The sequence below is a fragment of the Rhinolophus hipposideros genome (assembly GCF_964194185.1).
Source record: "Rhinolophus hipposideros genome assembly, contig: HAP1_SCAFFOLD_194, whole genome shotgun sequence".
Classification (NCBI taxonomy): Eukaryota; Metazoa; Chordata; class Mammalia; order Chiroptera; family Rhinolophidae; genus Rhinolophus; species Rhinolophus hipposideros.
In genome coordinates, this window is record NW_027669049.1 from 39738 (window position 1) to 61829 (window position 22092).

General features: G+C 40.4%; 1 long non-coding RNA gene across 1 annotated transcript; it reads left to right on the forward strand.

Moving 5' to 3' along the window:
• The first annotated feature begins 230 nt into the window (after window positions 1–230).
• LOC308495712 lies at window positions 231–13117 on the forward strand. Its single transcript, XR_013993035.1, has 3 exons — window positions 231–314; window positions 1597–1651; window positions 12999–13117. It is a non-coding gene; the product is annotated as an uncharacterized lncRNA (long non-coding RNA).
• Window positions 13118–22092: the final 8975 nt, after the last annotated feature.

The following is a 22092-nucleotide window of genomic DNA, read 5'->3' on the forward strand; positions in this document are numbered from 1 at the left end:
TGACACTGTAAAATCAATTTCAGCTGTTTTAAGAAAAGTCATTGTTTTTGAAATCTGCCCTTACTGGCATCAGGTTTATAAACTACATTTTATACACCTGTCTACATATATTCCTCATGAACTCATGAGGAATAATGTTTTAAAGAAAGAAGAGTGAGTCTCTAGAATTTTAAAATTAACTTTCTTTAAAAATGTTTTTCAAAGTCTGAGGATGAAAAGGAACAATTAAAGTACTATGAGAAGTTAGAATCTCTGCAATATAATTTGAATCAACAAAAGAAGAAAAATGATGAATTAGAGACCGAGGTTACCAGGTAAGGTTTTAATATTTCAGATCATGTCAACCATTAATTACTATTTAATTATAATTCTTACTTTATGAAAACCTAAGTACAAATGTATTTCATACCTGTAATTTTCATAATTAAACAAGTTATCCTACTTACGAATTTACATCAGAAACTCACAGCATAGTCAAACTTGTGTGAATGCCAAAATATTATACCTACTCTTGAATGATTCCTAAAACTATAATGACCGTGTCTTTTGCATATACTGTCAACTGCACTCTTCCTGGTCTCCATTGAATCTTTATTTCTGCAGGATGTCTGTGCTCTCTTTGGTAATCTTTCCTTCTTTTTGTAGTGTTCTTCCCTTCAGCATTCTAACAGTTTAATGTCTAAAAACCTATCTGTGGTATTGTTTAACAACATCAGAATTGTTATTGATTTGGCTTCTATGTTCTTTCTACTTTTTTGTCAGTTATAAAATATGTCATACATACCAAACCATATGTATAACTTAAAAAAGAATGAGATGAGTAATCATCTCACTCAGATAATAATGGAATCTTTCCCAACGTCTGGGAATCCCGCACGTGGCTTGCTTTCTGTTTACTTGCTGCTTACTGAATGAAGTTTTTTCTCTGATTCTCCTCAGTGTTTTTTCTCCCATGTCACTGTCTTTCTCTGCATTGTTTTGTATTCTTCTCATTTTGTTAACTTTGTGCTAGCAAAGATCTCTTCGTAAAACAGACTCGAAGAGACTGTGACACACTATCTCTCCAATTTCCTTTCTTCTAAAGCCCTGCCCCTTTCCTTTCCCCTCCACTCAGACTTCAGATTTTTCTTTCCGGTTTCTCTTTCTATTTTGAATGATCTCTTGTTGGTACCTACTTTCTTTTCTTCTGGCAGACTGCAGTCAGTAGGCACCGAATGGTATTTTGGTGTCTTTTCAAAACATCCACATATATTATACTTTTCTTTTCACCTTGGATACTAATCTCTGGTTTATAGCTGATATTTAATATGTTTGATACTAACAATCTTAAGTGGATATTAATAATACTTTAATTATAAGAACCTTACATTGTTACAATATGAAGTCTGTATCATATGTATCACAATTGTTTTATGTTACTTACCTAAGGTTATAATTTTATTAGTATGCTTTCAAACTCTTATACTGGAACAAATAGGAGAGGATCATAATTTATAGATTTGTTTATTTTGTATGATAGACATATCATCTCTTTAAATAATTACTAAACATTTACTCTTAAAGAATTTGACTTACTCGTTTTCTACAATTCTGCAGACTGAAGACCCTCTTTCAGAATACAAGGATGCTACATGACAGTCAAAATGGAGAGGTTAGTTTCCTTGGAGACTTAGAACCCAATCAATCTGAAATGGCTATTCAGATGGCTAGGTTAAAACAGAAGGTACTTTGTAATCCGTTTGGGACCCAGAAATCACTTAATTTGGGGAAATAGAAACCACTCAATGCTTTGAGCAGTACAATATTGATTTCTCTCTTAATTTTACAGACTCAAGCAGTGAAAAAGATAGCTTATTTTCTATATCATTTTTCTATAAAAGGGCATACTGTTACCTCTCCTATGTCTCAACCCTGGCTAGTGATCTAAAGCCAAGAAGGACACCGTTGCATGACCCCAAAGCACTGGCTCCAATCTGCATTGAGATATAATGAACATAGCATGCAGTTCCATCATTTAAAGTATGCAGTGCAGTGACTTTTAGTGTATTCAAAGCTTTATGCAGTCATCATCACAGTCAGTTTTACAACATTTTCATCACCCTGGAAAGTATCTGTGTGCTGTTAGCCTTCACCGTGTGCCAGTCTGCCCTTCCCACTCTTCTTAGCCCTAGGGAACCACTAGTGAACTCTCTGCTCCATATTGTGGTTTTGATGTAGTTTTTTCTGATGACTAATGATACTGAGCAATCTTTTCCCATGCTTATTATCCATTTGTATAACTTCTTTGAAAAACTGTTGTTTCAATTCCTTCACCCTTTTAAAATTGCACTGTCTCTTTCTTGTTGAATTGTAAGAGTTCTTTATATATCCTGGATACAAATCGCTTATCAGATATAGGATTTTCAAATATTTCTCCCTTTCATTAGCTTGCCTTTTTAGTCTTTCAATGGTATCCTTTAAAGCACAGAAGCATTTTATTTTAATGGAGTCCAGTTAATCTATTTTTTTAAACACTCAATTACGAACTCTTTCATGAAGACGTATAACTATGCTTTCTTCTAAGCTTTTATAATTTTAGCTTTTACATTTTGAGATAATTTTTATATCTGGTATGATGTAGAGCTCTAATTTTTTCTTTTGCATGTGGATATCCAGTTGATCCAGTATCATTTGCTCAAAAGACTATTCACCTCCAATTGGATTTTTTAGCACCCTTGTCAAAAATCACTCGGCTCTACATATGAGGTTAATTTCCGGATCCTTAATTTTGATTCATTGATCTATAGATCTGTCCTTACGCCATTACCAAATCAAATGTTATGAGAACTCTTCCCCAGTCATCTTGCATATTACCAGATGCCTTATGGAATAATAAAATGTCAATGTAGGGGAATATCTTTAATTCCACTTCTGTGGAGATGTTTTGCTTCTGGATGGAGCCTGTGGCCCGCAGACCTTGGTGACCTTATGACATGATGGGATATTAGGCTTACAAAGTCGACTCATTCCTTTTGTTTTCTTCATTCAAAACATTAATCTTTAACCCAGTGCCTTCCTTTCACTCCCATTTCCATCAAATGTCGGTAATAAGATCTGATACTTGGTGGACAACTTTCTTCATTTTGTCTATCTCCTAATCCATAGCCTCTTCCATAGATTTCACTGTCTAGGAAGGAGAAGATGAAACCTGGACCATCTGCTTTCCTCTTTAGAAATCTCTCTAATCCATCATCTTGCAATTGAAAAGTAGATTCTGTTTGACCCGGTTCTTTTCTGAAACACTGGTGCCAATCTTGTTCTTGGCATAGATCCTACATTCTCAGAAACACATTGAGATGCATAGTTGTACCTTTAGCTTCATATATAATTAATGGAATAAATATTTCATCCCATCCAAAGAAAACATTTCAAGAGTACAGCTGTTCAACCTTTTATGATAAAAACCCTTAAGAAAGTGGGAATAGAGGGATCATATCTTAACATAATAAAGGCCATATATGACAAACCCACAGCTAACATCATACTCAATGGGGAAAAGCTAAAACCATTCCCCCTAAGATCAGGAACAAGACAAGGTTGCCCACTTTCTCCACTTCTATTCAACATAGTGCTGGAAGTTTTAGCCACAGCAATCAGACAAGAGAAAGAAATAAAAGGCATCCAAATTGGTAAGGAGGAAGTAAAATTATCATTATATGCAGATGATATGATACTATATATAGAGAAGCCTAAAGACTCCACCAAGAAACTATTAGAACTGATAGATGAATTTAGTAAAGTAGCAGGATATAAAATTAATATTCGGAAATCAGTTGCATTTGTATATACCAATGATAAAATAGCAGAAGGAGAAATTAAAAAAACAATTCCATTTACAATTGCTCCAAAGACTATAAAATATCTGGGAATAAATCTAACCAAAGATGTAAAGGATCTGTACTCAGAAAATTATACAACACTGAAGAAAGAAATGAAAGAAGACATAAATAGATGGAAACACATTCCATGTTCATGGATAGGAAGAATTAATATAGTTAAAATGTCCATACTGCCTAAGGCAATATACATATTCAACGCAATTCCTATCAAACTACCAACGACGTTTTTCACAGAAATAGAACATATAATCCTAAAATTTATATGGGACCATAAAAGACCCCGGATAGCCTCAGCAATCTTGAGAAATAAGAACAAAGTGGGAGGTATAACGATACCTGATTTCAAACTATACTACAAGGCTACAGTAATCAAAACAACATGGTACTGGCATAAAAATAGATACATAGATCAATGGAACAGAATAGAGAGTCCAGACGTAAATCCATGCCTATATGCCCATCTAATCTACGACAATGGAAGCAAGAATGTACGATGGGGTAAAGATAGTCTGTTCAATAAGTGGTGTTGGGAAACCTGGACGGACACATGCAAGAAAATGAAGCTGGACCACCTCCTTACACCATATACAAAAACAAATTCAAAATGGCTTAAAGACTTAAATGTAAGATCTGAAACCATAAAATATCTAGAAGAAAATATAGGAAGAAACTTCATGGACATTACCCGCAGTAAGATTTTCACTGATATATCCCCTCGCGCGAGCGAAGTAAGAGAAAAAATAAACATGTGGGATTACATCAAACTAAAAAGTTTTTTCACAGCAAAGGAAACCATCAATAAAACAAAAAGGGATCCTACTCTATGGGAAAAGATATTTGCCAATGATATATCTGATAAGGGATTAATATCACAAATCTATAAAAAACTTACTCAACTCAACTCCAAAAAAACAAACAACCCAATTAAAAAATGGGCAGAGGACTTGGGGAGACATTTCTCTAAAAAGGACATACAGAAGGCAAGAAGACATATGAAGAAATGCTCAACCTCACTAACCATCAGAGAAATGCAAATAAAAACCACAATGAGATACCACCTCACTCCAGTCAAAATGGCTATTATCAATAAATCAACAAACAACAAATGCTGGCGCGGATGTGGAGAAAAGGGAACGCTAGTGCACTGTTGGTGGGACTGCAGATTAGTGCAGCCACTATGGAAAACAGTATGGAGGTATCTCAGGAATCTGAAAATGGAACTACCCTATGATCCAGTAATTCCACTCCTAGGCATCTACCCGGAGAAATCCAAAACTCCAATTCAAAAATCTGTATGCACTCCTATGTTTATTGCAGCACTTTACACAATAGCCAAGATATGGAAACAACCAAAATGCCCATCGGTAGATGACTGGATTAAGAAGCTGTGGTACATTTATACAATGGAGTATTACGCAGCCATAAAGAAGAAAGAAATCTTATCATTTGCAGCAACATGGATGGATCTAGAGAACATTATGTTAAGTGAAATAAGTCAGAAAGAGAAAGACAAGTACCATATGATCTCACTTATATATGGAATCTAAAGAAAAGACTATGTGAATGAACTAATCAGAGTCAGTTTGGGGGACGCAGAGAAAAAACCGAGAGTGGTTAGATGGGTGTGTGGGAGGGGGTTGGGGATAAGGGGAAAGGTGAAGGGATTTGGAAGCAGCTGGTAACCACAAGATGGCCTCAGGGTTTTTCTTTTGAAAATTAATTTGGGGAAGGTATTCTATAATGTTGTAAAGATTTTGTTGGGTATCCGATGGACATGCGTCCTATTTGGGAGACCACCTCAGGGATACTGTGGATACCTGATCATGGCATTGTACATCAGAAGCTAAACATTAATGAATGCCAACTATAATTTTATATATATAATGTGATGGTTCAGTGTGAGGTCGGAGGGATAGTGGATGCGGGGAGGGGGGTTCACAGTATGAGGGATATAAATGATGAACGTCTAAGTATTACCTTGTTTTGTACACCTGAAACTAATAAATAAATTAATAAAAAAAAATGTTAATGACTGAGTCAAAATGTAGAATTGAGCACTGACTTTCACGGTCTGGTTTACAGCAAATTCTGCACAACTCACTTACCCACTTTATGTCAAAATTCTGTTATCTTTCACAAGGGTATAAGGATAATAAAAGGCAAAGCAGTAAAAAAAAAAAAAAAAAAAAATTTTATATATATAATGTGATGGTTCAGTGTGAGGTCGGAGGGATAGTGGATGGGGGGAGGGGGGTTCACAGTATGAGGGATATAAATGATGAACGTCTAAGTATTACCTTGTTTTGTACACCTGAAACTAATAAATAAATTAATTAATAAAAAAAATAAAATAAAATAAAAAAAAAAGAAACAAATAGAAACAAAAAAATAAATAAATAAATAAAAGTCAAGTGTGACTTTGTGTTTAGAATCAACATCCACTTTCTCTCAATCAACTATGAATATGTTTATGTTAGTATTCCTCCCTTCTATTATGGATTGCCAGATATTGATATAGGATACATCTACATGTAAGTTTCAAGAACTCTTCTGGAATGTGTTTGTCATTGATTGGCGTTACATTATTAGTTTGTTCGTAAGTTATACATTTATTATATATTTCCTTATTTTTATCTGTTGGATTTAGTAAAATGTGTTAATTTATATAAGACAAATTTAAAAAAGCTTTTAAAATAAGAAAACTTTTTTCATAATATTAAAGTATATTTGGATATCTTAAAAAAAAATGTAACTAAAGTGATACATTTAAAATGCTTGAAAATTTGCCTTTAAATTTTATTTCAGATGTTAAATATCATTGCCTAATATATGCTTTGAGATGCTTTGGCTTCTTAATTGGTTTTAGTTGGAGATGATTCATAAAAATTTTAAAGTTTTGTGCATCCCAGTTTTTCTTCCCCTAAGCGTAAGTGAATGATGGCCGGCCAAACACCTAACCACAAATGGATGTTTATTATTAAATGAAACAGATATCATCCTTTTTAATAATTCGGCAAACTTATAATACTGCAGAAAGATTAGTCTCTGTTTTTATGGTTAAAGTTATCTTCTAACAAGAGAGTATATCCTTAATTTTTATTTTATTCGTAGCACTATCTATTTCAGTGTTTTAAAATGAGTTGCTTCACAGTTGTACATATTCTAAATAGGGACATTAAGCAAATAATTGAATTTTTAAAATGAAGTTCACTTATGTCTATATGTCTTGACAGCATTTGGGTAATTGATGAGTAAGGTGGCAGTGCTAGGGAGTCTTTAAATCACAACTCGTTTTCTTCGTGTGACCTGGTTGTTAAAAATACTCATTCTTGAGTTCTTGACCAGCAGGAGTTCTGTTCGGTTCTGTTTCATAGTTTCCATCTCTTTGATAAAGTTCTCCTCCGGGTCATTAATTTTACTCCTGAACTCATTGAACTGCCTTGTGAGCGTTGTTATATCTCAGTGACATTCTTCATGCTGTTACTTTGTTTTGTTTTACCCTCCAAAATGTTTATTACATTTAAGCAACATGGAGAATACAGGAAGGAAAGCACAAATCATCTGCTCGGAACAATTGGTCTAATTTATATGCAGCATACAATATAGAAAATTAGTTTAAAACGGTTAGTAGAGGTCAAATTGAGGAGGGCTATAAGTGAGTTTGATTTTTTTTCTCTAGGCAGCAGTAGGCATAAAAAGGATAATGAAATAATAATTCTTTCATGGGGGAGTATATAATATGTGGCAGAGAGTCTTTTATCTCCTTTGTATTTGAAAAATTAAGTGAAGTATAATGTATGTCGTTAGTTTCAGGTGAACAAGCTTTTCCTGGTTCGTGCTACTCTTTGGCCCTAGAAGTAAATACTGTATGTCTTTTGACTATTGACATATAGTATTTTATATAATATAGTATATAATATACTGAGCTTCTTGCTGGGGCTACAGCTGAAAACAGCTCAGCCCTGTTTCTCTTTGGCCATGACTCGACTGTGTTGAACTGGGTTATTTTAAGCTGAGGGCCAGATTGCTGATTGACAGGTGTTATATATGTGCCTGAAAGTCATCAAGAAGTGCTATTGTTTTTTGTTTGTTTGTTTTACTGTGCAGAAACTAGTTCTGGGTGTCTTCTTTTTTTTCAGTGAATGAGTATTATTATTTTTAACTCTTTTTTTATTATTAGTTTCAGGTGTACAAAACAATGTAATAGTTACACATTTATAATTTGTATGCCTCACATAATGATGACCCCTCTCCCCTCATCAACGACCCCTCTGACATCACATACAGCCATTACATTTCTACTGCCTCTATCCCTCATGCTGTATTCTACTTCTTGTAAACATATATATACATACATGTATATGTGTGTGTGTGTATAACAATTGTAGTTAACATTAACATTCATTATTGTTCAGCTTCAGCTTCCGGTGTACAGTGCAGTTGTCAGGCATCTACATCATCTCTGAGGTGCTCTCCCTAATGAGACAAGTGTAATCAGATACCCTACAAAATCTTTACATTATTGATTACATTCACCAAATTGACTTTCGTATCCCCATGGCAATCTTGGGGTTATCGATTGTGCTTTGTAATCCCCTCACCTTCCCCCTTATCCCCACCCCCCTCCCATCTAGCAACCTTCAGTTTTTCCTCTGTGTCTCTGAGACTGTTTCTGATTAGTTCACTCATTTATTGTTTTCTTATATTCCATATATAAGTGAGATCATAAGGTATTTGTCTTTCTCTGTCTGACTTATTTCACTTAACGTAATGTTCTCTAGGTCCATCCATATTGTTGCAAATGGTAAGATTTCCTTCTTCTTTATGGCTGCATAATATTCCATTGTATAAATGTACCACAGTTTCTTAATCCAGTCGTCTACCGATGGGCATTTTGATTGTTTCCATGTTTGGCTATTGTGTATAGAGCTGCAATAAACATAGGGGTGCATACATTTTTTTGAATTAGAGTTTTGGATTTCTCCAGATCGATGCCTAGGAATGGAATTGCTGGGTCATAAGGTAGTTCCATTCTCAGATTTTTGAGATACTTCCATACTGTTTTCCATAGTGGCTGCACCAATCTGCAATCCCACCAACAGTGCACAAGGGTTCCCTTTTCTCCACATCCTCGCCAGCGCTTGTTGTTTGTTGATTTATTGATGATAACCATTTTGACTGGGGTGAGGTGGTATCTCATTGTGGTTTTTATTTGCATTTCTCTGATGGTTAGTGAGGTTGAGCATTTCTTCATATGTCTGTTTGCCATCTGTATGTCCTCTTTAGATAAATGTCTCTTCATGTCCTCTGCCCATTTTTTAATTGGTTTGATTGTTTTTTTGGAGCTGAGTTGAGTGAGTTTTTTAATAAAGTTTGGATATATCAATGGCAGATATCTTCTCCCATTCAGTAGGACCCTTTTTTGTTGTAATGATGGTTTCCTTTACTGTGAAAAAAATGTTTAGTTTGATGTAATCCCATATGTATATTTTTTCTGTTACTTCCCTTGCCCAAGGGGATGTATCAGTAAAAATCTTACTCCGGGTAATATATGTAAAGTTGCTTCCTATATTGTCTTCTAGGAGTTTTATGGTATCAGATGTTACATTTAAGTTTTTAACCCATTTTCAATTTATTCTTGTATATGGTGTAAGGAGGTGGTCCAGCTTCATCTTTTTGCATGTGTCTGTCCAGGTTTCCCAGCACCATTTATTGAAAAGACTGTCTTTACCTCACCGTAAATTCTTGCTTCCATTGTCGTAGATTAAATGGCCATATAGGCGTGGATTTATTTTTGTTCCGCTTGTGTGTTCACTGTTAACTTGTCTTCTGAGTCGCTGATTCAATTCTCTGACTCATCTAACCCACTGGTAATTCCTTCAAGCGTGTGTTTTATTTCACTTGTTGTATTCTTTAGTTCTAACTGGTTGTTCATTATGATTTCTCTATCCTTCTTTATGTCGTCACTAAGCTCTTTAAACATTCTTATCGTCGGTGTTCTGAACTCTGTCTCTGATAGATTGGTTACCTCTATTTCATTTGGTTCCAATTCTGGAGGTTTCTTCTGTTCTTTTATTTGGGACATGTTTCTTTGTTTCCCCATTCTGGTTGACTCTCCATGTTTGCTTCGATGTATTAGGTAGATCCCCTAGGATTCTCAGTCTTTGCTTGGTTATCTTATGTAGTGTGTGTCCTTTACATCTGACTTGCACCACTTCCCTATTCTCCTGTGCGTGTGCTCCAAAGTTGACCCTGGTGTTGTGTATATTGTCCTGTGTAAAGTTGAACTTTCATTGCTTTTGGCTGGTCAGTAGGTGGGGTTGCTCCTAGGCTGCCTAGTTGTGAGACTTAGCTCTGCCCTCGGTGGATGATCTGCTGCGTGAGGGTTGACCACTCCAATTAGACTTGGCCTCTATGGGCTCTTGTGCCTGTAGAGAATTCCCTCTGGGTGTGTCACTTGTAGGTCAAACCCAATAATACTCTGGTTGGGTCTGGAGTTGGTGTCAGGAGGTGTTGAATCTTGTGACTCTTGGGCTGGGCCCTGGTGTAGGGCAATTTCAGAACAAAGCCAATCACCAAGCACAACAGCAACAACAAAGTCAAAACCAAATACACTCACGTGTGAAAACAACCAGTAACCCACACTCAACACAGGCAAAAATATCAAAGATACAAAAACAAAACAAAACAAAAAATGCAGCGCCAGTCTTGGCTTAAGCCCACCAAGTAATCTCCAGGCCGTCCTCTGCTGTACCAGAGAGTCCTCTGTGTATTGTTCAGGCAGAGCCGGTCACCTGGTGCCCAGAGTGACCCTGGGACGGCAGATGTAGATGAGTGGGGCTATCGGGTCTGGATGGTAGTTTCTACAAAGTCAGTGCAGTTTCTGCTCTTGCCTGCACATATGCGCACTGAGAGTAACACAACCAGCCCTGTGCCCAGGTCTCCTGAGTCTTAGGTCACTCCTTCCGTGTGTGTGTGCGTGCGTGCATGTGTACGTGTGTGGTGGGAGATTTCTGAGCTGCTGAAAGCCCAGAGCTGCGACTGCTGCCTACTGCTAACCCCTGGGCATGTCTCCACAGTTGTAATTGCCCTGCCCTGGGCAGGTCAGAGAAGGTGGGGACTGGGGATGGAGGAGTCTTCTCTCTCTCAGCCCAGCAGTGTCACACACTTCCCAGCTTCTTCCCTAAGTCGCAGTAGCTACAAACCGGGTCCTCCCAGATCCTGAGCACTATGGGTCCTCTGTAATCTGACACTACTCCTCAGATCAGGGGCCAGCGTGAGTCTCTGGAAGGGTGGGGGTAGGATTGGGAGAGTCGGGGGAGGGGCCCAGGTATGGTGTTTACTTCCTTTGTCCTACCTAGGGCCCAGCTGGAGGTCTCAGCTGAGGTGACTGCCTCAAACTCTGATATGCTGCTCTCTGGGCAGGGAGATGAGCTGTGGGACACAGGGAAAGAGCCCACCTCCTGGCTCTTGTGGTCTCTGTTCTGTCCTGGGACCACCTGCACCTCCGCAGCCATGGATGCGGGCCACGTCTCTCTTCCCACTTCCCCTGCTCGCCCAGTTTGCCCACCTTCAAGTCATCCTCCTACAAGTCTCTTAGCTGTTCTGTGTGATGAGCAGAGAGCATGACTGCTGTTTTGAAATCTCGGTCACAGAGATCACAATCTTCCGTAACTTTGACTTGGTTTCTGGAGAAGTGTCATCTTCTCTCAGTGTTAACCATGTCACCTTGCTTCTTCATGCTGCTGAGTGGCTTGTTCCTCTACAGGAGTACCAGGAAAAAATAACTAAAGAACTATACAAAGACGGTATGTTGCCAAAATGTATTAATTCAAGTTAGATATCATTGATTTCTGGAATAAAATGTAAATATTAAATGGCATCCCTTTTCATGTTCTGATAATAGATACTACATTAAATATTTTCTTGGCCTTAGCAAATAAAAAAGGTGAAAGCATAAATATTCATAGTGAAGACAATGACATATGAGTAATATCTCAGAGACTATGTATCTCTTTTTATTTCTGGCCTGTCCCCTTCCTTTCTTCTGCCATCCCTATGGAACTTTACACCTGCACGTTGAAAACGGGGCTTCATCAACTTTTATGTTTTTGCCAGTGATATGAGGCCCAATAACCAGACTTATCTAGTGATACTTAAGCAATTACTGTTCATATATGGTGTTTCCCTGAAAATAAGACCTAACCGGAAAATAATACCTAATGTGTCTTTGGGAGCAAAAATGAATATAAGACCCGGTCTATTTTTGGGGAAATACGGTACTCCTAGAAGGGCCAAGCTACCATATTTCCCCGAAAATAAGACCAGGTCTTTTATTAATTATAGCTCCAAAAGACGCATTAGGGCTTAATTTCCGGTTAGTCTTATTTTTGGAGGAAACACTGTAGCTGTCACCTGATGGGTGACATTTAAATCTCCAGTCATTTACTTTGTCATTAGTTTACCATGTATCCTCAGGAGAAACTCCACATTGCTTTGCATGGAATGAAAACACCCAAATCAATGTAGTTCTCACCAAACATCTCAGCCTATATCTTGCTACCAACCCTCGTTTGCCCCTTTGCTCTAGCATCTAGCTAAACCAGACTACTTCTCGTTCCGTAGTGTTCTCCCCCATGCTAGTCTTCGCATCTGCGGCTTCCCTCTCAATGGCATCCTCTGTCCTTGTCCTTCAGGCATCAACGTCCATGTCACCTCCACCAGAGAGCAGACAATCAATACTGGGATGTCCCTTCTGTGGGTCCCACTCGCGTCCTGTTGTGCATTTGTATGGTATAGGGGCCTCTGAATGGAAATTGCCTGTTCATCTGTTCCTTCAGCTTATAGTAGATGATGGGTCAGGGCTGGACCGTGTCATCTTCGTCTTGTAACTTCAGTGCTTGTCCTACGACCTTGTTTATAAATGAATGAAGGATGAGACAACCAGAAGCTCTGATACTTGGCCACAATAGCAGTCAAGTCAGTGTGCAGCCGTGGGCAAACTGTATTGAATATGATCTCCTGTTGTGAGCTGTGGCCTCATCTAGAGGTTTTCTCATTCTTCTTAACACTTATACTTAGTTGTATTTTAAAGAACATAATTCTGTTTTTTCTTTCCAGTTCCTGCTGAATTTGAATCTGAATGCAACCGAAAATTTCCTCCATCACCTATTAATGATCTACTTGAGAATATAAAACTAGAAATCGTCTACAATGTGAAAAAAAAGTATAAGCTCTAAAATATAAATAGTACAAGTGTATTTACTGGGCTGTTTAAACAACATGTTAATTGTATCCCAAAATATATAGCATGTGAAATCCATATTACAGGAAAATACTTTTGTATCATATGTTGTGGGGACAGAGCCCCAGAGAGCAGTTTCCAGGCTCTCGGCCTCACGTGGAGGGGTGCTGGCTCAGGTAGTAGATGGCCATCAACTGTGGTTGGATGGCCGTCAGCTGTGGCTAGTTGGCCGTCAGCTGTAACCAGTGAGCCACTGGCCACTAATATATCTGCTGTGGCTACACTAACTGTCGGTGCCTGCCGACGAGACGAACAGTCCCTGAAGTGGGGAGTGAGGATTGAGAAAAAAGAAGAGAGACAAAGATGGGATCGGGAGGGCAGGCAATTCTAAGTAGACTGCTGCAGTTCTAAGTAGAATGCCTCAGCCCAAGTTTATTTTTGCAGCTTATATACTCTGGGCATCAAAAAGTAACAGAACTGTCTGCAATCTAGTAGTTACAATAAAGGTAATACACAAGGGTGTGTTTTTTGGCCAGCTCCACACTTCCTGACCTAGTCTGGTTCTCTGTTCTCAGAGTAGCAAGTTTTGCCTTGCTGGGAGCACAAACCACTCAAGGAAGTCAAAGGTTCAACATTTCACAAAACAACACCTGCTAGCACTTCAGCACGGTTTCCCACAGGTCCCCCTTTTATATATAAAATTAACACAAGGGTTGCGCCTGGCTTAGGTGGTTGGTACAGATATGTCCATTTACCCGTCATAGGAGACCATCCCTCTAGCGAACGGTTCCTGTCTTAGGTTATGTACATTCTTACCAAATCCTTACCCATCTTTGGCTGCCGACCCATTGTAGGGGCTTTATACACGGGTGTCAGCGACACGGTGGACCTGGGCAGATAATCTCAACTCATGAACCTTTGTTTGGAGATCGATGTAGCCCTTGAGTATTACCTTTCTGAGCAACGGAGTAAAACATATGAATAGAAGAACACCAACAAACATTATTACAAAAGGCAGTAGCAAATGGAACAGAGCTAGAAAGGAGGGGAATTCTCCTCTGAGGTCCGAGTACCAAGGACCTGAAATGTTAACAGGTACCAAAATGAAAGATGGTCGGTGGAGAACTACAGCTCTACTTTTGTCATTTGACCAATTGATGCTATTACTTAGGATACACTGTATACAAGATACATTAAACTGGACCCCGTCAATAGGGGTGATGTTAGAATTACCAATCATAAGCACATATGGAGCCTTGACACAAGCAGTGGTATTGCCTTCTACCTTGCCTCGTCCCTCGTCCATACTCATAGTCACTGTATCCATTGCTCCCACTAGTTTCCAAATATGTCTTGGGGGCCGGGAGGTATACCATAATCCCACAACCACTCCAGCCTTAGTCCCGTGTTGGACATCAGCACCTGTGTCATGGCCTCCGAACCATCTATAACAGCTTGATTAAACCCAGGGACACTATATTCCCAGGGTTCTTTATAACATTGTCTCCAAAGGATGGATCCGTTGTTTTTTCTGTTCTCCTCACCGCAAGGATCATGGGCTTGTGGTGGAGGGATAAAAACATTATCCCTGATGTTTTTCCATCCTGCTGGCTGATGGGATATGACAGTCTGTCCTTGGTTGTCTCAGTGAATTGTCTGGCTGCCCACATGGAAACATCCAGTAACGTTGACAGTCTTCGTGAAGCATATGGGGAGTCCTATGCCCAAGCCGCTATGATTGAATCCAACAGCTTGTAGGACGGCAGGAGCGAATGGATGTCCTAACAGCCTAGTGTCATTTGTCCCAACAATGACTTCAGGCCCGTTCCACACAGTGGGGTGTAGCATGGGAGGGTCAGGAACATATGCCCAGTATGCTGAGGCATCTGCGCAACCAGCAGGATCTCGAAGACGCTCATCAGCAAGCCTCACCAACCTCTCAGGCAGCCACCGGGCACCTCCATTGTCCTGTGAATAAACACAAACATGCCCTCGTCCCCAGATTAGGACTGGCCCCGCCCAAGCCATTGGTTAGTAAGTGGATCTCGCCATCTCACTTGGGCATAATCTTGTTTAGTGTTAGGATGCCACAAGCGATCTGCGGCAGATCTGCCACGCGCATCCAGGTTTAAAAAATTTAGAACAAAGAGTGTGATTAAGGATTGTATGTGGGGAGACGGGGTAGACTCTAACGCTGCTGCCACACATTTTTGACATAGAGTAGGGCTATTAGCCATACCTTGAGGCAGCACCAGCCATTGATATCTCTTCATAGGTTCTTGTAAGTTAGTTGAAGGAACACTGAATGCAAACCTTTTACAGTCCTTGGGGCACAATGGTATTGTATAAAAACAATCCTTTAAAGCCAGGATTCTCTTATATGTGTTTTTGGGTATAGCAGAAGGATTAGGCAATCCTGGTTGTAAAGCCCCCGTGAGCTCCATAGTCTCATTTATTTTTCTCAAATCTTATAAGAACCTCCATTTACCTGATTTTTTCTTAATTACAAATATGGAGAGTTCCATGGAGAGTTAGAAAGTGCTATATGTCCCTTATCAAGTTGCTCCTGTTCCAGCAACCTTGCAGCCTGTATCTTTTCTGATGATAGGGGCCACTGTTCTACCCAAACAGGTGTGTCGCTTTTCCAAGTGATAGCATCTGCATGGGGTACAGAAGGAGTAGTGACCCCCGTTAAAAATATCCCAAGCCAGCTCTCTGTGGTAAGGGCGAGGGAAAGATAGGCTCTTTTCTCCCTTGTCCAGAGGGACCTGAGCCATCTCTAGGCAGGAGTCCCTGATGGAACATCATCTTAGTGACCTGTTGATTAGGGCTGTACAGGTAAACTCCCATCTGACTCATGACATCTCTGCCCCATAGATTGACAGGCAATCCTGCCACTGTGTATGGTTGAAAGGATCCTTCATGTCCCTCTTGATCTTTCCACAACAATATATCACTGCTCTGTTCTGGTGACTGAGATTGTCCTATGCCTTGTAATTGGGTTACTGTTTGCTGCTTTGGCCAGTGGCTAGGCCACTGATCTGCAGTTAAAACAGAGACATCGGCCCCCGTGTCTAAAAGGCCCATGAAGGAACGGCCATTAATGGATAGTGGTAATTCTGGCCTGGTGGTGAATGGCCTGGACCCAATAAGCATCTGATGAACCAAGGCCCGCGTCGCCTCGGGATTTACGGCCTGCGGTTTTACCCGGTTTGACATGTGGAATTAACAATGATTGTGCTATGCGTTGGCCCTTATCGATCACTGAAATGCCTCCAGGCGAATGTGTCATAATCTTGATCTCTCCTGTATAATCCATATCCACAACTCCCGGAGCAACCTATATCCCTTTCATGGTAATACTACTCCTTCCTAGGATGAGTCCCACAGTCTGTGGAGGCAGAGGCCCAAAGACCCCTGTAGGAATAGCTCGCATTCCCATCTCAGGTGTTAGTACTGTGTAGGCGGCGCTACTGAGGTCCAATCCTGCGCTGCCTGGGGTTGGTCGGAAGAGTTCCTGAATGGATTTCCCTGGTGGGGGACCAACTGCGGCAGCGCCCCATAGCATTGTTGCGGGGCCTGGGGCTGGCCCCTCTTCCTGTTTCCTGGAAGAAGAGGATTACCGGAGGCATCCCTCTTAGATTTACATGCATTGGCCCAGTGTTTACCTCTCTTACATTTTGGGCATAATCCAGGTTGTTTTGGGCCCTCCTTCCTTTGAGGCTGACCTTGTTTATTAGGGAAGTTTTTGATCATATGGCCCGGCTGTCCACACCCAAAACAGTTGCCCTGTCCCTTTATTTTCTTTTGTTGTTGTTGTTGGAATAACATTTCTCTAACAGTCTTTCCTTGCAAAGCAGCGGCCATTGCAAGACCCTGTGTATAAGAAGGTCCTATTTTTGAGCACAACCAGACATAATCTGACAAGTCACTCTTATTTTTGTAAGGTCATAATGCAGCCTGGCATGCAGAATTAGCATTCTCAAAAGCGAGCTATTTAACTAACAGCATGCTGGCATCTGAGTCTCCCAGAATTCTTCCAGCCGCCTGCATTAATCGCGAAAGGAAGTCTTGGAAAGTCTCATCAGGCCCCTGGATAATTTTAGAGAGGTCCTCAGAACGTTTTCCAGGCATAGGAATCTTTTTCCATGCACGCCTGGCGGCAGCACTTGTTTGTGCATAAGCAGCCGGGTCAAAATTTAATTGTGCCAACTATAATTTTATATATATAATGTGATGGTTCGGTGTGGGGTCGGAGGGATGGTGGATGGGGGGAGGGGGGTTCACAGTGTGAGGGATATGGATGATGAACGTCTAAGTATTACCTTGTTTTGTACACCTGAAACTAATAAATAAATAAATTTATGAAAAAAAAAAATTTAATTGTGTTTGCAAGTCTCTATAAGGTCCTTCACCTGCCAACATATCAAAGGAGATAGGAATGTTTTGTGTCTGATTTATCTCTGCAGTACTCTGACAGAATTCTGCAAAGTCAGACTGCCATAAGATATAGTCCCCTCCTGATAAGCAAGCCCTAGCAAGTTGCTTCCAATCACTAGGCGGCAGGGCTTCTGTAGCTAGTGATTCTAGCAGGGCCTGGGTGAACGGGGCATTAGGACCATATTGAGAACATGCCATTTTTAATTCTTTTAAACTTTTGAATGCAAAAGGCACATGGTCTCGGACAGGATTTCCTTGTGCGTCCTGTCTTTCTATCACAGGAAATGCCAACCCAGAATCTCCAGTATCTTCCCCTAACTTGCAGGCGGTTTGCAAAACCTTACGCAGAGGAGAATCACGAGGGCAAGTCTGTTCTGCCTGCCTCGATTGTACCATCTGCACCTGCACAGAGAGGGAGGCAATTGCTGACTGCAATCCATCAATCTCTGCCTGGAGAGGATTCAGATGTCCTGTCTTAGCACCTGTTTCTGTCTGAACCACCCCATTATAATCTTCAGGGTCATGATATCGAGGACCGGCTTCCTCTAGGCCTTCCCCATCTAGGCCCTCCTCATCTTGGGGGTCCAGTCCGTTTAGCACACTTTTTAACATTTGAGTAAAAGACATTCTGCTTTTACCCTGTCCCATGATTTTTTACTCCCGACTGTGGTATCTCACCGCACCCCTTACCTTATGTGACGCGTCTCAGCTCCTTGCGGTGTCCTTCACTTTATCCCCAGTATTCAGGTCCCTGTTCGGGCGCCACTTGTCGGTGCCTGCCGACGAGACTAACAGTCCCTGAAGTAGGGAGTGAGGATTGAGAAAAAAGAAGAGAGACAAAGATGGGATGGGGGGGGGTGAGGGGAAGGGGGGGCAGGCAATTCTAAGTAGACTGATGCAGTTCTAAGTAGAATGCCTCAGTTCTAAGTAGAATGACTCACCCCAAGTTTATTTTTGCAGCTTATATACTCTGGGCCTCAAAAAACTAACAGAACTGTCTGCAATCTAATAGTTACAATGTTGGGATACACAAGGGCTTGTTTTTTGGCCAGCTCCACACTTCCTGACCTTGTCTGGTTCTGTGTTCTCAGAGTAGCAAGTTTTGCCTTGCTGGGAGCACAAACCACTCAAGGAAGTCAAACGTTCAACATTTCACAAAATAACATCTGCTAGCACGTCAGCACGGTTTCCCACATTAGTGTATTCAAAGCTTTATGCAGTCATCATCACAATCAGTTTTACAACATTTTCATCACCCTGGAAAGTATCTGTGTACTGTTAGCCTTCACCGTGTGCCAGTCTGCCCTTCTCACTCTTCCTAGCCCTAGGGAACCACTAGTGAACTCTCTGCTCCATATTGTGGTTTTGATGTATTTTCTGATGACTAATGATGCTGAGCTATCTTTTCACATGCTTATTGTCCATTTGTATAACTTCTTTGAAGAACTGATTATTCAATTCCATTGCCCATTAAAATTGGTTTGTCTTTGTCTTGTTGAATTGTAAGAATTCTTTATATATCCTAGATACAAATCGCTTATCAGATATAGGATTTTCAAATATTTCTCCCTTTCATTAGCTTGCCTTTTTAGTTTTTCAATGGTGTCCTTTAAAGCATAGAGTTTTTTTTTTTTTATTTTAATGAAGTCCAGTTATCTACTTTTGTTTGGTACTGTCATATCTAAGACACAATTGCCAACTCCAGTCGTGAAGACATGAAGCTTCTTCAAAGCTTTTATAGTTTTAGCTTTTACCTTTTGAAATAATTTTATATATGGTATGATGTAGAGGTTTAATTTTTCTTTTGCATGTGGATATCCAGTAGACCCAGTATCGTTAGTTCAAAAGACTATTCATGCCCAACTGGATTTTTCGGCACCCTTGTCAAAAATCACTTGACTGTATATATGAGGGATAATTTTTGGATCATCTTTTCCAATTTATTGGTCTATAGATCTGTCCTTACGCCATTACCAAATCAAATGTTATGAGAACGCTTCCCCAGTCATCTTACATATTACCAAATGCCTTATGTAATAATAAAATGTCAATGTAGGGGAATATCTTTAATTCCACTTCTATGGAGATGTTTTGCTTCTGGATGGAGCCTGTGGCCCGCAGACCTTGGTGACCTTATGACATGATGGGATATTAGGCTTACAAAGTCGACTCATTCCTTTTGTTTTCTTCATTCAAAACATTAATCTTTAACCCAGTGCCTCCCTTTCACTCCCATTTCCATCAAATGTCGGTAATAGGATCTGATACTTGGTGGACAACTTTCTTCATTTTGTCTATCTCCTAATCCATAGCCTCTTCCATAGATTTCACTGTCTAGGAAGGAGAAGATGAAACCTGGACCATCTGCTTTCCTCTTTAGAAATCTCTCTAATCCATCATCTTGCAATTGAAAAGTAGATTCTGTTTGACCCGGTTCTTTTCTGAAACACTGGTGCCAATCTTGTTCTTGGCATAGATCCTACATTCTCAGAAACACATTGAGATGCATAGTTGTACCTTTAGCTTCATATATAATTAATGGAATAAATATTTCATCCCATCCAAAGAAAACATTTCAAGAGTACAGCTGTTAAAATTCAGGAAGTAATTAATCAATCAGAAACAAGTAAAAGATTTGTTTGGGGCAGACAGCAGGAAGACCTACACCTGAACACCCGGCTCGCATTGTGGCCCGAGCCTCCCCACAACACGGGGCTGGATTCCAAGGTTCAGATCCTCAGAGACATAACCAACAGGAGTTGTGTTGCCCTTTGTGAAGGAGTCTTGGAATTCACAGGGAATGTCTTTCAACATATTCTGTTCATTAGGAGCCAGTCACTAATGTTGACCCATATTGTAGTGGTTTTATGCAATGAATATTTCAAAATTTAAGGACACATTTAAAAACCACCTTGATCTGTCCACTGGCCACAATTCTTTACGTTCCCCCCACATGGAAAATACACTCATCCCTACACAATACTCGCCACAAGTCTCAATTTAATGGCATCAGGCTCAGGTTCGAATCTAAGATTTTACCATCTTAGTCTGGTGCAAATGGGGATGAAGGGCCTGGGTTTTGGTTTCTAGGATAAAGCCCCTTGAGGACAATTCCTTTCAATATGAAAACATGAGAAAGGAAGAGACAAGTTATCTACCACCCACACACCCAACATTCTGCTCGACTGCTGAAGTTTCCCCTGCAGAAATAGAAAGTGGAAGGCACGTTAGTCCATAGCAATTCTGAAATACAGCCTGATGTGTGCTGTCCGTTCTTTGATTAGGACTTAGTCCTAATCATGCCAATGCTTCTCCATGGCCCTTTGCTGTCCCCTGTGAGCTCTTTGTTCTGTCCTTTTCATAAGAAATGACCTGTGCTTGCAGCTCATCCCTCAGCGTCATTCCTCCACCCAAATGTCTAAGACCTACAGGCCTCCTCTATTTTTCACTCTCTTGGTTTTTATTAGTCCAAGGTAACAAGGTGGTTTTTTGCTACTTGATTATCCTAAAAACTTGGAGTTGCGTGAGAGTTTATTGGGGTTCGTGCCATTAGAAAAGCCACCGTCATACATCGTTTTGAGATAAGCTCTTGGGCTTCCTGTAGCTGTTGTAGGACCATGCCTATAAAATTCTTTTCCTCGGAAGAGCCTTCCAGGAATTTAAGGCCCCACTTTAACTCTTTCGAAGTCTTGAGGAAGGCTTTACACTCTTATCCTCATCCGTAGATCATGTCTTCCTGGGAGCACCGCGAATTTGATCTTCACTCAGAAGCCATTTCTTCATTTTAGCATGATTTGACAACAGGGCATGTGGGAGAGGCTGTAAATGGGAAACACATTTGAACACAATAAGTCCTGGTTCCTTTACAGTTCACAGTCTTTCGTTAGCTCATGTATCTCATGGATTTTACTTGGTTACTTCACAGCAAGAGTCCCCTTTTATCCAGATTTCAGACTCATTTTCTTCACTAGCTGAGAAGTCTTTGTGGCCATCCTCTTTAGGGGCCCGCAAGCCCCCAATAACCGTCTCTTGGAGGCTCTTGTGGGTGTCGTTCTCATTCTTCTCCACATCCTTTCGGGTTCCACCTACCTCCTGGTGGAAAGGCACTCCTACAGGTTTTAGATTGCTTTTCTTTGTGGCCTCACACCATTTTGAATATCAGTATCAATGCAGTTGTTCATTGCTGCTCAAGAAACCAACTCAAAAGCTAGTGGCTCAAAACAGCATCTGTTTTGTTCACCAGTAATGCAGTTGAGTGAAGCTCAGTGAGACTAGCTCATTTCTGTTCCACCTGGCATCAGCTGCGTTGCCATGAAGCTGCGAATGAGAATCATCTAAAGGCTGTTACACTCACGTGTAGCAGTTGAAGCGGGGTTTTGGCCGGGACGCCCACTGGGGCCGTCTCAGCGCGAACATCTGTAGGAGGCCTCGCTGTGTGTCCTGGGCTTCTTCATCTGCACAACATGGTGGCTGGGTTTTCAGGGCGAGCTTCCCGAGAGAAAGTCAGATGGAAGCTGTATCACATTTTCT